Here is a 15,943-nt window from a genome sequence, read left to right on the forward strand (position 1 = left end):
CCAATCTGCTTGAAACAATAAAGAGGACTATATGAAAAGCTCCAAAATCCTGGCCAACTTCTAACCTCAAGAGAAGTACATCTAAGAGTGATTCCTATACACTTGGTTAATGGAGAAGTGAGCACATAACACATGGTGATGTTTGAGTGCCTCTTTGTGTCACACAACTAACTATTCATATTTAAATCACATATTTCCTCCTGCTGCTTCTAATAAATCTAGAACTTAGCTAGACCTGGTGTCAGTTGAACATATCATCTTATAAACATCATTAAAGAAAATTCCTCTCTTTATAAGTTGCTTTTGGATCAACAATTCTGCCCTCCCCATATTTTCCATCTGCAGACATGCTTCTAGCAGAGAAGACTTGAAAACTAACAATGGTCATTGGTCAAATAATCCCAGTACTAAAATTTACATATGTATTAGTTATTAAACTGGCAATGAATATTTATCACATAGTTTATCCTGTGTCAGCTTATTTAGTTCATCTTCTTGGAAGTGTGTTTTTGTTGGATATATTTTCTTAAAGATTCATTTAAGTGTGTTAACAGTCCAATTTTTTTGAGGTTTTCCCCATAGAAATTTTACTTTAAATGTACATATTTAATATTTTTAATATTTACCTTTGGCTGTATTTTCTTTCTACTTTTAGAATATATTATCTACTTAATATATATTGTAGGATATCCTTGTTCTCCAAAGAATTTCTCCTCCAGTTACAAGCTGAAGTCTGCATTTGTATCATCTCATTCATTACTTCTAGGTTTCTTCAACAGTGATGGCCCTAAAGCACTCAAGCTGCTACAGTTTCGTATTCTCTAGATCTTGAGAGCTTTTATTCCTCTTTCCCCATCAATGGTTTCTCATTTAGAGCAGATTCTTGATATTAAAATTTGAAACTGAATTTCCATTGTTTCTTTCTAAACACATTTGACAGTGACAAATCACTCCTTGCATGTATTGAACAGTAATGTGTTTGATTCAAAATTATTACAGAAAAGTAAGGGAACATTAGGAGTATGTTTATAGAGCTGAAGAGCCATAACCCCAATTTTTTTGCTTTTGCCTACCTTGTTTCAGCTAGAAATAACTTATGGTAAATCACATGTACCAATATCACATGTACAAAGAAGTTTTAGCCTTTTAATTATACTTCCACTTTGTCATTTAAATTTCACCTATATGATGTCTCCTCTGTCTTATCAACCATTTATACATCAACTTATCTGATTTTTGCACCATTTAAACTACTCTAGTCAAGGTCAACACTAGCTTCCCTCTTGTTTCACTCACTAAACACAATTCAGCCTTCATTTAGCTCAAATTCTTTGCTGTATATGAGACTATAAACTGCTACCTTATGAAAGTCATTACAGCTTAATTCCTGCCAACTCATATTTCCTTGAATTTCTTCCTACTACTTTGTCTATTCTTTTTCATTCTCTCTCGTGGCTTCCTTTCCTTCTCCAATCCGTTTGGTTATTGATCCATCTGAAATCTCTTTTCTAGAAAATCCTTTCTCTCACTCTGTCTCTTATGAATAAGTTGAATCTTATAAAAAGGTGACTTCAAATAGACTGATGATTCCCAACTTTGTATCTGCAGGGAAAATATATCTTAGGTGTTCTGACTTCAACATTCAGTTTATTCTTGGACATCTAGATCAGATTTGGAGGGTTTGAATTTAGACTTTTTCTTTTTCCTTTTTGAGTATCCTGAGTAAGTGATTTGCTTAACGTCTTTATCTTGTGCTTTTTTTTTTTTCATGTACAAAATTCAGGTAAAAATAATTATTTACATCTTAGGGTTATACTGATAAATTTAGATACTATAGATAAAATATCTATAACTGCGTTTGGAATATGGCAAACAGTCATTACTATTAACTATATTGAGCATTCTTATTTTGTTATTTTATTGTGTCTTATTGAGAGTCCTGTGGATGTGCACATTTCAAGATTTTAAATGTGCCTCTCACTATTGCATTTCCTTCCCTATCAATCCTAAGTCTCATCCAAGGACAATCTTTATTGTTCCTTTTTTCTTTACTTCCATTTTCAGTTTATCACTAGGTCTTGCCATTTTGGCTATCTTCAGAATTTATTTCTTTTATTCTTTCACTCACAATACTAATTTTACTCTGGGTGTTTTTATCTCATTGAAACATTGCAAAAGCATATTAATATATACTTAACATATATCTTTGCATTCAAAATTTAAAATCAATATAATCAGAATCATTTTTTAAAAATACCAAATATGATTAATTCTCCCTTATGTGTTGTAGAAAAATGTTTCTGAAAGATTATTAACTGACATTAACCCTATACTAGATATTTCCTTAAAACTCTTGATCTGTCTCTCAATTATATGAAAGTTAATTTATTTTGGCTTTAGGTAAGAATTATGAAGAGTAGAAGAAGGAACATGTTTAGGGATTTTGAGTTTCAAATGCATCAAGCATTTAGATTAATGGAATCTTTTCATGCAATAAAGATTTTATTCCATGCGTAATGAGTAAGGACAAGGCTTCTCATACTTAGAGAATTTAGGAAATTTGTTTAGCAGGGGATAAAAGAGTTAGGGGATAGGTTAGAGAATTTGATGGTTCTGAATGAGATCTCTATGTTTGGGGCTCTCTGCTATCTTCCACTGATATGGAGCCAGAATAACAGAAGGAAAGAAAATGAGATAGACTTCTGCAGGGTTTTTTCCTTGAAGAGCTCTCAGGAGGAAAATAATAGGAAATAATTAGTTGCTCCTTGAACACAGGCTATAAGGGCATTAGAAAGTCACATAGTATTCCCAGTCTCAAGATGGTGTAGAATTAGAAGAAGGTTGTTCCTATGCTTAATAGTGGCAGGAAGCTAAAAAAGAACGTTCAGTCCTTCATAAATTTTCCTGTATTGCAATTTGCTGTAGAGATATAAAAGTGTCTTAAGGCTTATACAGAGAACCACTGAACCGTAAGAGTTCTATGGGAAGAGGGACAAGAGATCCCACAGCAGAAAAGCACAGAATAGGTATTTGAGGATATGAAGAGATGATGGATATTTTGATAATGTCAACTCTGATGGATACTGACATTTCTTTACCTCTTAATACACTCAAAGTGCACAGATGTACCAGAATTAGGATGAAGCTGGGTTGAGGGCGACAGCACAGATATATGTTAATGATTCACTAGAATGAGGTGGTGGAGTTAGGTAGGGAGGGAAGACACTGATATTAAGTTGAATTAAAAAAATGAATTTTTATTTTTTTCAGAGTTTGCAAGTAGAATTTTTGCTATCTCAAATAATTAAAATTACTCAAGTCATAATTTTAATCCTTTCTATCACTCCCTTTTACCTTCATCATAAAATTTAAGCTTCTCAGTGAGCATATGGAGATCTTGCTAATATTTCCAGTATTAATACAATTTACCTAATTTCTTCTATTCTTCTAGTGTACTTTTACTGGATGCTATCTTACTCCCCATAGTATGTATATACCTCTATGATATACAATGGAATATTACTCAGGCATAAAAATGAAATCTTGACATTTGCAGCAACATGGATGTACCTACAGGGTATAATGTTAAGTGAAATAAGTCAGTCACAGGAAAACAAATTACCATATGATTTCACTCATATGTGGAATTTAAGAAACAACAAGTGAATAAACAAAGAAAAAAGAAACAAAAAAACTCTTAAATACAGAGACCAAACTGGTGATTGCCAGAGGGAAGGTGGGTGAGGCCTGGGTAAAGTGGGTAAAAGGGATTAAGAGTACAGTTACCTTGATGGGCACTGAGAAATGTATAGAATTGTGGAATCATTATATTGTAAAACTGATGGCAACATAGCACTGCTAATTATACTTTAATGAAAAAAAAAGGATAGTATATCATAGTGATAAAGAGTACAGTCTATAGAGTCAGGCTGCTGGTTTCACATTTCCTGATTCAATTTGCTTCACTTATTTACTAGCAGTTCCCATAAAAGGCCATGCTTAAAATTATCTGTGGAAATTTCCATATGCTGATCCTTTTCTCTTTAGTGATCTCTATACTTGCAGTCTCTAACCTTCCTATCCCTCTTTCAATTTTTGGTTTAGGTATAAATTTCACTAGGAATCTATCTATAATAAGTAGAAGTAGTTTTTCCTTGTAGTCTATGACTATTCTTATGATAAGTCTTATGACTAACTTGTCAAATAGGGTAGACAAATTTTGTTTTGGACATTATTATGTCTCCAGCAGCAAACTTATCTCCAGGGGCATAGTAAGTGTTCTTTAAAAGTTTGTAGAAATAAAGAATGTCATATTTGCCTTAAACAACAAAAACAAGGTATTTTCTTTAAACTGAGCAGGTTTTAAAATGATTTTATATATAAGATCATTAACATATAAGCTGATTGGGGTAAAAATTAACTGATTTTTTTTGAGACTGCCTTTAACATTATGCAGGTGTGACTGATTCTATTGTCTTCCTGTGGGCTAATGTCTAGTAAGAGGACGTTTGCTTCCTGTGCTTTATACACTGTCTTTGAAATAAGAGTATGCTGTTCCCCCTTCTCCTTTCCTTTATAGCTTTAGTTTCCTCCATAATACCTACTTTCATGGAATTATTGTGTGTACTGATTGAGATAATTCATGCAGAGTGCCTGGCAGATAATAAGTTAAAGCCACTACCTCTTTTCTCTTCTTCATTTTCTTCCTCCTCCTCTTTTTTTTTTTTTTAACATTTATTTATTTTTGAGACAGAGAGAGACAGAGCATGAACGGGGGAGGGGCAGAGAGAGAGGGAAACACAGAATCGGAGGCAGGCTCCAGGCTCTGAGCCATCAGCCCAGAGCCCGACGCGGGGCTCAAACTCACGGACCGCGAGATCGTGACCTGGCTGAAGTCGGATGCTTAACCGACTGAGCCACCCAGGTGCCCGCTCCTCCTCTTTTTTTTGTTCCATAACTTCCTCTAATACTTATGCGAATGTGTGAGGGCACTAATCAATGGCATTACAACTATTGTGTTTTCATTTTCTGAATTCTTTATAAAGCTTGTGAATTTTGGTGCCTCTGATAACCTGTTCAATGTTCTGTAAAGAAATACTAAGAGCAGAGTTCAGAGAGGCTGCAATTTTGGACATGAGGTAACAGGTATTTCACATTTCTTTCTCAACTATCATTAGGTAATTAATTAAATGAGCAGTTATTTTGTAAATAGAGTCTATATCTTTTGTTTTCCCTCTATTCCAAGGACAAAAAGGATTTCCTAGGTAAAAATTTGTTGATGAATGTTTTTACTTATTCTAGCAATCTGTACCCAATGAGAAACCTAGAGGTGTGCTTTTCTAAGGCCTGGTGAATTGAAGCATGGTATTTCTATTAAGACAGTAACAAATAACAGCATCAGACTCCTACAGTTAGGAAATTACCTTGAATTATATGCATCTCTACAGAAAAGAAGCACTAATCATGCTCAGGGGGAGAAATAACTGATAATCAAGTACCCTTTTAGACAGAATCATATAGGAATTGACCCTTTTGAACCAAACTGAGAACATTCTTAAAGCTCTCAGTGCTTCACTGTGGCATGCTAACTCAGAGCATTGTCCCAGATTCCCAAACTCTCCTTTCATTCTAATCACCAATTTATTTTCTGTGATCTTGGAATGTTAAGTGAGTGTTCTGGTAAACCACTTTAATTTAGGTGTATTTTCAATTTAGTGTAGTTCAAAGAATATTTGTATTTATAAATTTTTTTTCTTTCAATGTTTGTTTATTTTTGAGAGACAGAGCATGAGTGGGGGAGGAGCAGAGAGAGAGGGAGACAGAGAATCCAAAACAGGCTCCAGGCTCTGAGCTGCCAGCACAGAGCCCAATGCGGGGCTCAAACCCATGAACTGTGAGATCATGATCTGAGCCGAAGTTGGATGCTTAACCGACTGAGCCACCCAGACACCCTGGAATATTTCTACTTATAATTAGCTCATTGATCACTATAGACAACATTGCTAATAATTTGGCACTGTGATGAAGGCACAATTACAGCTTGGTATAATATATATTTGTTGGTAAGTGTGATGTTGTGGGTCAGGTCACTTCTGTTTGTTCCTACTGTTTTTATGACTACTCATGAATTAATTAAAAACAAGTACTGAGAACCTATGGTATGATTGGTATTGTTATAATCACTAAGGCCAAAATGAGTGAAAAAGTACTGACTCATCTCTACTGATGTGTGTATTAAATATTTCCAGTGAGTTCAATCCCTTAAAATTTTATTTTTCTAAAATAAAATAATATTACAAATAACTACTTATAACATTATAAATAACTATTTGGTTTTTTTCAGAGCTATCCTGATTAATTTATTTCCATCTCATACTTCAATAGACAAGTCTGATATTTTTGCAGAGACCACGGAGCTAGAATGTTAACTGAAGAAAAACTGAAATTGCCAAATAAGAATATACTTACTCTTGTGGAAGGTAATCATGACTTTAGATGACTCTATGATCCTGATGGTTCCAAAGATGAAACTGAAAGCGTAAGTGGAGTCGAATGTGTGCACAAAGGCCCCTCTCATGGAGACATACACATTCACAGACAGTGTTTTACTGCAGGTAGTGCTGAGTTGCCCAGAAACTCTTGTTAAAAATTCTATTCCACTTTAGTGACACCTGGGTGACTCAGTCGGTTGAGCGTCCTACTTTGGCTCAGGTCATGATCTCAAGGTTGGTGAGTTCAAGCCCCACATGGGGCTTGCTATTGTCAGCACAGAGCCCACTTCAGATTCTCTGTCCACTTCTTTTTGCCTGTCCCCCACGTATTCTCTCTTAAAAATAAATAAAAACATTAAAAAAAAAAGACCAAAAGAAAATATTCTATTCCACGTTAAACCTAGGAAAAAATTTCTTATATAGCAAACCTGAAAAAAAAAGTCATTTATTTTAAATGATGAGAAATCTAAGGTGATTTTTAGAAGATTTTGGTGGATGATTTCTGATTTCTCTGGGCAAAAATAGACTTTTACACAGTGAAGTAACATAGATGTTTTATTATCTCAGACTCATATGGATGTGCGGGAGCTCTCTATGTGGGTAAATAAAGGGTCCTAGGTAACCAAGGTTCAAATATGACTAATGATTATAACATATGCTGAATTTTGGCAAAACACCTAATAGAGGCAGCAGTGGGAATCATGTCCTTGGAGACAATAAGGTGAAACAATTTTATTAGATACATTCTGAGTGCAAAACAATACTTTTCTGATGAAACGGTATTTCTGGCTACTCTTCAACTCATAGATAACAAAATGTTAACAAAAGACAACAAAATTGCTTTAGGTCTGTACTTTAAGTGGAAAAATGTATAAATATACTTGAAAGTAATATATATATAATCAATTTCTCAATTTATCGAAAATACTTTTGCATGGTAAAAATATAGATTTGCATCACAATATACTCTTTATGGACAAACCTTGATTTGAAAAAGCTTCCCATATTTAACTATTATAAAGTTATATGTTCAAAATCTTATTTAAAAAAATAAAAATCTTATTGTATATAAATATCATCTATTTCTTTAATTACCAGCATTATTATCAGAAGAGGAATTTCTGAGGCAAAGGCCACTTATATTTTAGAATTTTGAGAGGCACCTGGGTGGCTCAGTTGGTTAAGTGTCCAGCTTTGGCTCAGGTCATGATCTCACGGTTTGTGGGTTCGAGCCTTGCATCGAGCTCTGTGCTGATAGCTCAGAGCCTGGAGCCTGCTTCAGATTCTGTGTCTCCCTCTCTCTCTGCCCCTCCCTGACTCACTCGCTGTCTCTCAAAAATGAATAAACATGAAACAAAATTAGAATTTTGAAGTGTATTGTCACACTTGGCTTCCAATGTGTAATGCCACATAATATTCACAAAAGTGTATGGGTCCCTTGCCACTGTTGGGATCGTAAGGGAATCCCATCCTTATTTTGGTTGATTTCTGAGTCAATTAGAGAAAGTAGGCAATTAAATGGTTATTAAAGTATCGGTTTTGTTACAGATAGAGATGTTAAAAATATGACTTTGGACATTCCAATAAGAAATCACTGTTTAGTCATATCTATCAGGTATTGCTAGATCCAAATCTGTCCCATCAACCAGCGTGGGTAACTTATTGAATGACTTCAAGCAGTCTGAAATCTAGTTGTAGAAAAGACAACTTAAAAGAGGAAAGGGAATAGGATAGATCTAGCATACCCAGATCCTTGTTCAAGATCTACTTGTCAGATAAGTCTTGTCAACAACAGGCAAGGATAGGTACGAGACAGGCCAAGAGAATTGCACACATGAATTATTGAAAAAAATCTTCAAACTTTAGAAATAAAGCAGGAAAATGCCTGTCTTTGCAATGTCATTTTATAGACTCATCTAAAAATTATTTAATTATTCAGGAAAATATACTTTGTTATTTACTCTTTGCTTAAAGTCCACATACCTTGAAATGACACATTGACTATAGATTTCTGTTCAGTGGAAAATATATTCCAAAGATTGCAGTTTTATGGCACTACAGGATATTAATCTGTTCAGTATCTAGTAGATGCTGAACAGTAGTCTTGATTATATTTTTTAAATTCCTTTAAAAAATTTTTAATGTTTATTTATTTTGAGGGAGAGAGAGAGTACAAGCAGGGGAGGGGCAGAGAGGGAGACACAGAATCTGAAGCAGGCGCGAGGTTCTGAGCTGTCAGCACAGAGCCTGATGTGGGGTGACAACTCACAAACTGTGAGATCATAACCTGAGCTTAAGTCGGACTCTTAACTGACTGAGCCACCCAGGTGCTCTTTAAGTTCTCCTTTTAAATGTGTTACTATCTTACTGGTTCAACCAGTTGAATAAAATATTTTGCAAGTGTTTGTTGAATAATTGTATGAATCATGTATTTTTTAAGTTTTTGAGAATTATTCTTAATGCATCTCCACATGAAGATAATTATGAAGAGTAGGGAGTATATATTTCTTCCTAATATTCACCATATTCACTATATTTCTAAGATTTTCTTTTAACCAATTGACTTAACATTAAACCTCTGGTTAACAAAGCATATGCTTATACCCCTTAAGACAGAAATCAGCTCTCTTTAAGGCAGAACAGTCCACCTTCCCAGTTATACTTTCCCATTGCCAGTTCCTTTGAATATCTTTCTGGGCCTATGTCGAACATTTTGGAATTGACTTCAAGTCAGAGTACCAAATAAATATATTAGTAAGGCCACTCTAAACCTATAATTGAAAACTTACCTTCTAACATTTTCCCTGTATCAAGTATTTAGATATGTTATCTTTTTTCTTTTTAATTAATTAAATGTAAGACAGGAAATCATCAAATCATTTTAGTCAATTAATTAATTTAGATTCAAGTTAGTTAACATATAGTGTAGTATAGGTTTCCAGAGTAGAATTTAGTGATTCATCACTTACATATAACACGCAGTGCTCATCACAAGTGCCCTCTTTAATGCCCATTACCCATTTAGCCCATATCCCCACCTACCTTCCTTCCAGCAACTTTCAGTTTGTTCTCTATAATTAAGAGGCTCTTATGGTTTGCCTTTCTATGTTTTTGTCTTATTTTTGCATCTGTGTTCATCAAGGATATTGGCCTGTAGTTCTCTTTTTATGTGGACTCTATTTGGTTTTAGGATCAGGGTAATGCTGTCCTCATAGAATGTGTTTTAGGAAGTTTTCCTTCTATTTCTATTTTTGGAAGAGTTTGAGAAGAATAGGCATTAATTCTTCTTTAAATGTTTGGTAGAATTTGCCTGTGAAGACATGCGGCCCTGGACTTTTATTGGTTGGGAGTTTTTTGATTACTGATTCAATTTCTTTGTTGGTTACCAGTGTGCTCAAGTTTTCTGTTTCTTCTTGTTTCAGTTTTGGTAGTTTATATGTTTTGAAGAATTTGTACGTTTCTTCCAGGTTTTCCAATTTGTTGACATGTGATTTTTACATTATATTCTGTTATAATTGTTTGCATTTCTGTGGTATTGGTTGTTATTTCTCCTCTCATGTGGCTTTATTTGGATCCTTTCTCTTTTCTTTTTTGATGAATCTGGCTAGAGGTTTATCAATTTTATTAATTTTTTCAAAGAACCAGCTCCTGGTTGCATTGATCTGTTCTGTTGGTGTGTGTGTGTGTGTGTGTGTGTGTGTGTGTGTGTGTGTGTATGTGTGTGTGTGTGTGTGTGTGTGTGTGTGTTATTTTCGAGGTCATTTATTTCTGCTCTAATTTTTATTATTTCCTTTCTTCTGCTGGATTTCAACTTTGTTGTTCTTCTAGCTCCTTTAGGTGTAAAGTTAGGTTGTTAATTGAGATTTTTCTTCCTTCCTGAGGTAGGCATGTATCGCTATTTACTTCCCTCTTAGGACCGTGTTTGGTGTTCCCAAAACTGTTGTGGACTGTTGTGGTTTTTTTTTGTTTCCTTGTATTTTTAAGTTATTTCTTTGTTTTCCTGGTTGACCAATTCATTGTTTAGTAGCAGTTCTTTACCCTCCAGTGTATTTGTGGTTTTTCCAAATCTTTTCTTGTGGTTAACTTCTAGATTCATAGTATTATGGTGAGAAAAGTTATGTGGTATGATTTCAATATATTTGTATTTTTTGAGGCCTGTTTTGTGACCTAATGTGTGAACTCTTCTGGAGAATGTTCCATGTGCACTTAAAAGAAGTATTTTGCTGTTTTAGAATGGAATGGAATGGAATTTTAGAATGGAATGGAATGGAATGTTTTAGAATTTAGAATGGAATGTTCTGAATGTAATACACACATCAGTAGAAATGGGTCAGTACCTGTTTACTCTTTTTGATCTTAGTACTCATAGCAATATCGATCATATCATAGGTTCTCAATACATATGTTTTGAATTAATTCATGAGTAGTCATAGAAACCGGAACAAACAGAAGTGACCTGCCCCACAACATCAGGCTTACCAACAAATATATATTTATACCAAGTTGTAACTGTGCCTTCATTAGAGTGCCAAATTTTTAGCATTTTATAAGTCCATCTGGTCCAGTGTGTCATTCAAAGCCATTGTTTCCTTGTTGATTTCCTGCTTAGATGAAATGTCCACTGATGTAAGTGGAATATTAAAGTCCTTTACTATTACTGTGTTTTATCAATTACTTCCTTTTTGTTTGTTTATATATTTGAGTGCTCCATGTTGGATGCATAAATATTTACTATTGTTACGTCTTCTTGTTGGATTGTCTCCTGTATGATTATATAATGCCCTTCTTTGTCTCTTTTTACAGTCTTTGTTTTAAAGTCTAGTTTGTCTGGGGGTGCCTGGGTGGTTCAGTCAGTTAAGCGACCGACTTCGGCTGAGGTCATGATCTCATGGTTCGTGGGTTTGTGCCCTGCGTCGGGCTCTGTGCTGACAGCTCAGAGCCTAGAGCCTGCTTCAGATTCTGTGTCTCCCTCTCTCTCTGCCCCTCCCCTGCTTGTGCTCTGTCTCTCTCTCTCTCAAAAAAATAAATAAATAAAAATGTTAAAAAAAAATTAAAGTCTAGTTTGTCTGATATAAGTTTTGCTATTTGGACTTTCTTTTGACCTACGTTTGCATGATAAGTGTTTCCCTGCTCCCTCTCTTTCAATTTGCAGGTATCTTTAGGTCTAAAATGAGTCTTGTAGGGAGTACCTAGATGGGGCTTCCTGCATTTTGACATGCTATGTCTTTTTATTGGAGCATTTAATCCATTTACATTCAAAGTAATTATTGATAATACATTTGTTGGCATTTTATTACTTGTTTTGCCATTGTTTCTGGAGGTTTTCTGTAATCTTTTCTAGTCTTTGTCACCTTTAGTCTCTCCTTTCTGTTAAGCCAAGGCCTAATTCAGAGTAAGGTCCTAACTGTCTTCAATTCTCTGATGGCTGAAAGAGGTGAGGAAGCTTCAAAGAAAAAGTTTGACCCTAGCAGAGGTTAGTTCATGAAGTTTAGGAAAGGAAGCCATCTCTATGGCATAAAAGTGCAGGGTGAAGCAGCAACTGCTGATGTGGAAGCTTCAGCAAGTTATCGAGAAGGTCTAGCTAAGATAATTAATGAAGGTGGCTACACTAAACATCAGATTTTCAATGTAGATGAAACAGCCTCATATCGGAAGAAGATGCTGCCTAGGATTTTCAAAAGTAGAAAGGAAAAGCGAATGTCTGGGTTCAAAGCTTTAAAGGACAGGTTGACTCTTTTATTAGGGGCTAATGAAGGTGGTAACTTGAAGTCAAAGGCAATGATCACTGACCATTCTGAAAATCCTAAGGACCTTAAGAATTATGCTAAATGTACTCTGCGTGTACTCTATAAATGGTACAATAAAGCCTGGATGAGAGCACATGGATTTGCAATACGTTTTACTGAATATTTTGAACATATTGTTGAAACCTAGTGCTCAGAAAAAAAAAAAGGTTTCTTTTAAAATATTACTGCTCATTGACAGTGTATCTGGTCACCCAAAAACTCTAATGGACATTTCCAGTGAGATTAATACTGTTTTCATGCCTGCTAACACAATATCCATTTTGCAGCCCATGGATCAGGGAGTAATTTTAACTTTCAAGTCTTTAAGAAATACATCTCATGAAGCTTGGGCTGCCATAGAGAGTGATTCTTCTGATGAATCTTGCCAAATTGAAAACCTTCTGGAAAGGATTCACCATTCTAGATGCCATTAAGAACATTTGTGCTTCATGGTAAAAGGTCAAGATATCAACATGAACAGAAGTTTTAATAGATGTTGATTGTCTTGAGGGGTATGAGCCTTCAGTAGAGGAAATAACTGCGGATGTGGTGGAAATAACAAGAGAACTATAATTAGAAGTGGAACCTGAAGATGTTACACAGTTGCTGCAATCTGATGATAAAACTTACCTAGACATAGAGTTGCTTCTTATGGATGAGCAAAGAAAGTGTTTGTTTGTTTACTTGAGAGAGAGAGAGCGCGTGCAAGCAGGGGAGGGGCAGAGAGAGTGAGAGGGAGAGAGAGAGAATCCCAAGCAGGTTCCACACTGACAGCACAGAGCCAGACGTGGGGTTCAAACTCACGAACTGTGAGATCATGACCTGAGCCAAAACCAAGAGCTGGAGACTTAACCAACTGAGCCACCCAGATACCCCAAAAGTGGTTTTTGAGATGGAAGCTACTCCTAAGGATGATGCTGTAAGGATAGTTGAAATGAGAACAAAGATTTAGAATATTACATAAACTTAGGTGATAAAGCAATGGCGGATTTTGAGAGTATCGACTCCCGATTTTGAAAGAAGTTATGGGTGAAAAGTGCTGTCAAATAACATCACATGCTATAGAGAAATTATGAAAGGAAAAAAGTCAATTGATGTGGCAAACTTTATTGTTGTTCTACTTTAAGAAATTGCAACAGTCACCCCAACCTTCAACAACCACCAACCCTGATCAGTCAGCTGCCATCAACACTGAGGTAAGACCCTCTATCAGCAAAAAGATTATGACTCTCTGGGAGCAGTGATGATCGTTAGCATTTTTTAGCAATAAAGTATTTTTAAATTAAGGCATATACAGTGTTTTTTAGACCTAATGCTATTGCACACTTAATAGACCAGAGAATAATGTAAACATAACTCTTATGTACACTGGGAAACCAAAAATTCATCTGACTCACTTTATTATGGTACTTGCTTTATACAGTGGTCTGGAACTGAATCCACAATATCTCCAAGGTATCCCTGTATATTACCTTTACCAGAGACCTTTAAAATTTCAACTTGGAGGATTCCCTGTAGTATTTTTTTGTAGGGAAGATCAAGTGGTAATGATTTTTCTTATGTTATGCTCATTTGGAAAGTCTTAATTTCTCTTTGATTTTTCAAAGGACACTTTTGCTGAATATAGTATCATTGTTGCCAGTTTTTTCTTTCACAATTTTGAATATATAGTCCCACTCCCTTCTGGCCTGCAAAGTTTCTGCTGAGAAATGCCTCGATAATCTGATAGGAGCTCCCTTGTGTCTGACAGTATTTTGCTCTTGCTGCTCTCTAGATTCTCTCTTTATCTTTAACTTTTGACAGTTTGTTTATAATGTCTGTCAGGGTGGGTCTCTTTGAGTATCTTATGTAGACTTCTTCAAGCTTCTAAAATTTGTGTGCCCATTTCTTTTTTTCAGATTTGGAAAGTTTTCAGCCATTATTTCTTCAAATTTGCTCTCTGCCCTTTCCTTTCTCTTCTCCTTCCGGGACTCTCATAACGTATATATTTGTCCACCTGATGGTGTCTCATAAATCCTTTGGGCTCTCTTCACTTTTCTTCATTCTATTTTCGTTTTTGCTCCCTGACTCAAAAATTTTTTATTGCAGCATATTGACACACAATGTTATATTAATTTCAAGTGTACAACATAGTCATTCAACAAGTCTATATATTGTGCTATGCTCACCACAAGTGTAGCTACCATCTGTCACCATATAATGCTATTATAATGCCATTCACTATATTCCCCATACTGTGCCTTTTATCCCTGTGATTTATTCATTCTGTAGCTTGAAGTCTGTATCTCCAAGTTCACTGATTCATTCTTCTGCTTGAATAAGATTACTATTTAACCTCCCTAGATAATTTTTTAAAATTCAGTTGTTATATTATTCGGGTCCAAAATTTCTGTTTGGCTCTTTTTATAGTTTCTGTCTTTTTGTTGATATTTTCACTGTTGTTCATGAATCCTTTCCTGATTTCATTTAGTTGTCCATATTCTTATTCAGCATCTCAACACTGTTATTTTGAATTGTTGGGTAATTCAGCATGTTTCCTTAGGGTCACTTGTTGGAGATTTAGTTTGGTCTTTGAGCCATCATTCCCTGTTTTTTATTTACTTACTTACTTGTTTATTTAGTATTGTGCTCTTAAAATTTGGACGTTTGATGTTTATTTTTGACAGAGAGGGGGGAGAGGGAGAGAAGCAGAGAGAGATGGAGACAGAATCAGAAGCAGGGTCCAGGCTCTGAGCTGTCAGCACAGAACCTGATGCAGGGCTTGAACCCATGAACCGTGAGATCATGACCTAGGCCGAAGTTGGACAGTTAATTGACTGAGCTGCCCAACTGCCCCAAACTTGGGCATTTGAAAAAGAATGGAGTTTGGAGTTTGGATGAAAGATGCTAACATTTTTGTATATGTATAAAATGTCTATGGAAGGACATATAAAAGGACACATAGGGAATGGCTCTATGGCAGACTGAATAGCAGGGGAAAATGGTGAAGAAGAGACTTATGTCATACTGTTTATAATTTTATTTAAAATTTTATTTTATTAACACTTGCATGTAGTCCATGTGAAAAAAGAAGGATGAAGTAAAATGTATACCATAAAAAGAATGAAATTATCTCCAGCAATACAGATCAATATCAACTATTTTAAGTAACTTCATTCAGATATAATTCATATAATACATGACTACTAGAGGAAATAGGAAATGAAGATCAGAGTAGTGTGTGACTGATCAAGGAAAATTTACTGAAAGAGATCATTTCTAGCTTGTTCTTGGAAGACATTTTGCTAGTCATAATTATCAACTTAAAAATAATGATGCCTAGGAGTGCCTGAGTGGCTCTGTTGGTTGGGTGTCTGACTGTGGCTCAGGTCATGGTCTTGTGGTTCATGAGTTCGAGCCCTGTGCTGGGCTCTGTGCTGACAGCTCAGAGCCTGGAGTCTTCTTCAGATTCTCTTGTCTCCCTCCCACTCGTGCTGTATCTCTCTCTCAAAAAAATAAATAAATTTAAAAAATGATGCCTCAAATGTACATGTATTTCATTCACATTCATATTACCTGTTGGTGGGAACCAGAGGAAATATACAATGATAAACAAGTGAAAGACTAATACACTGAAAATGATATGACATTTGATGAAGGACATTAAGGAAAGTACAAATAAATGGA

This window comes from Puma concolor, chromosome B4 (genome assembly GCF_028749965.1).
Source record: "Puma concolor isolate L17-30 chromosome B4, mPumCon1.1.hap2, whole genome shotgun sequence".
Taxonomy (NCBI): Eukaryota; Metazoa; Chordata; class Mammalia; order Carnivora; family Felidae; genus Puma; species Puma concolor.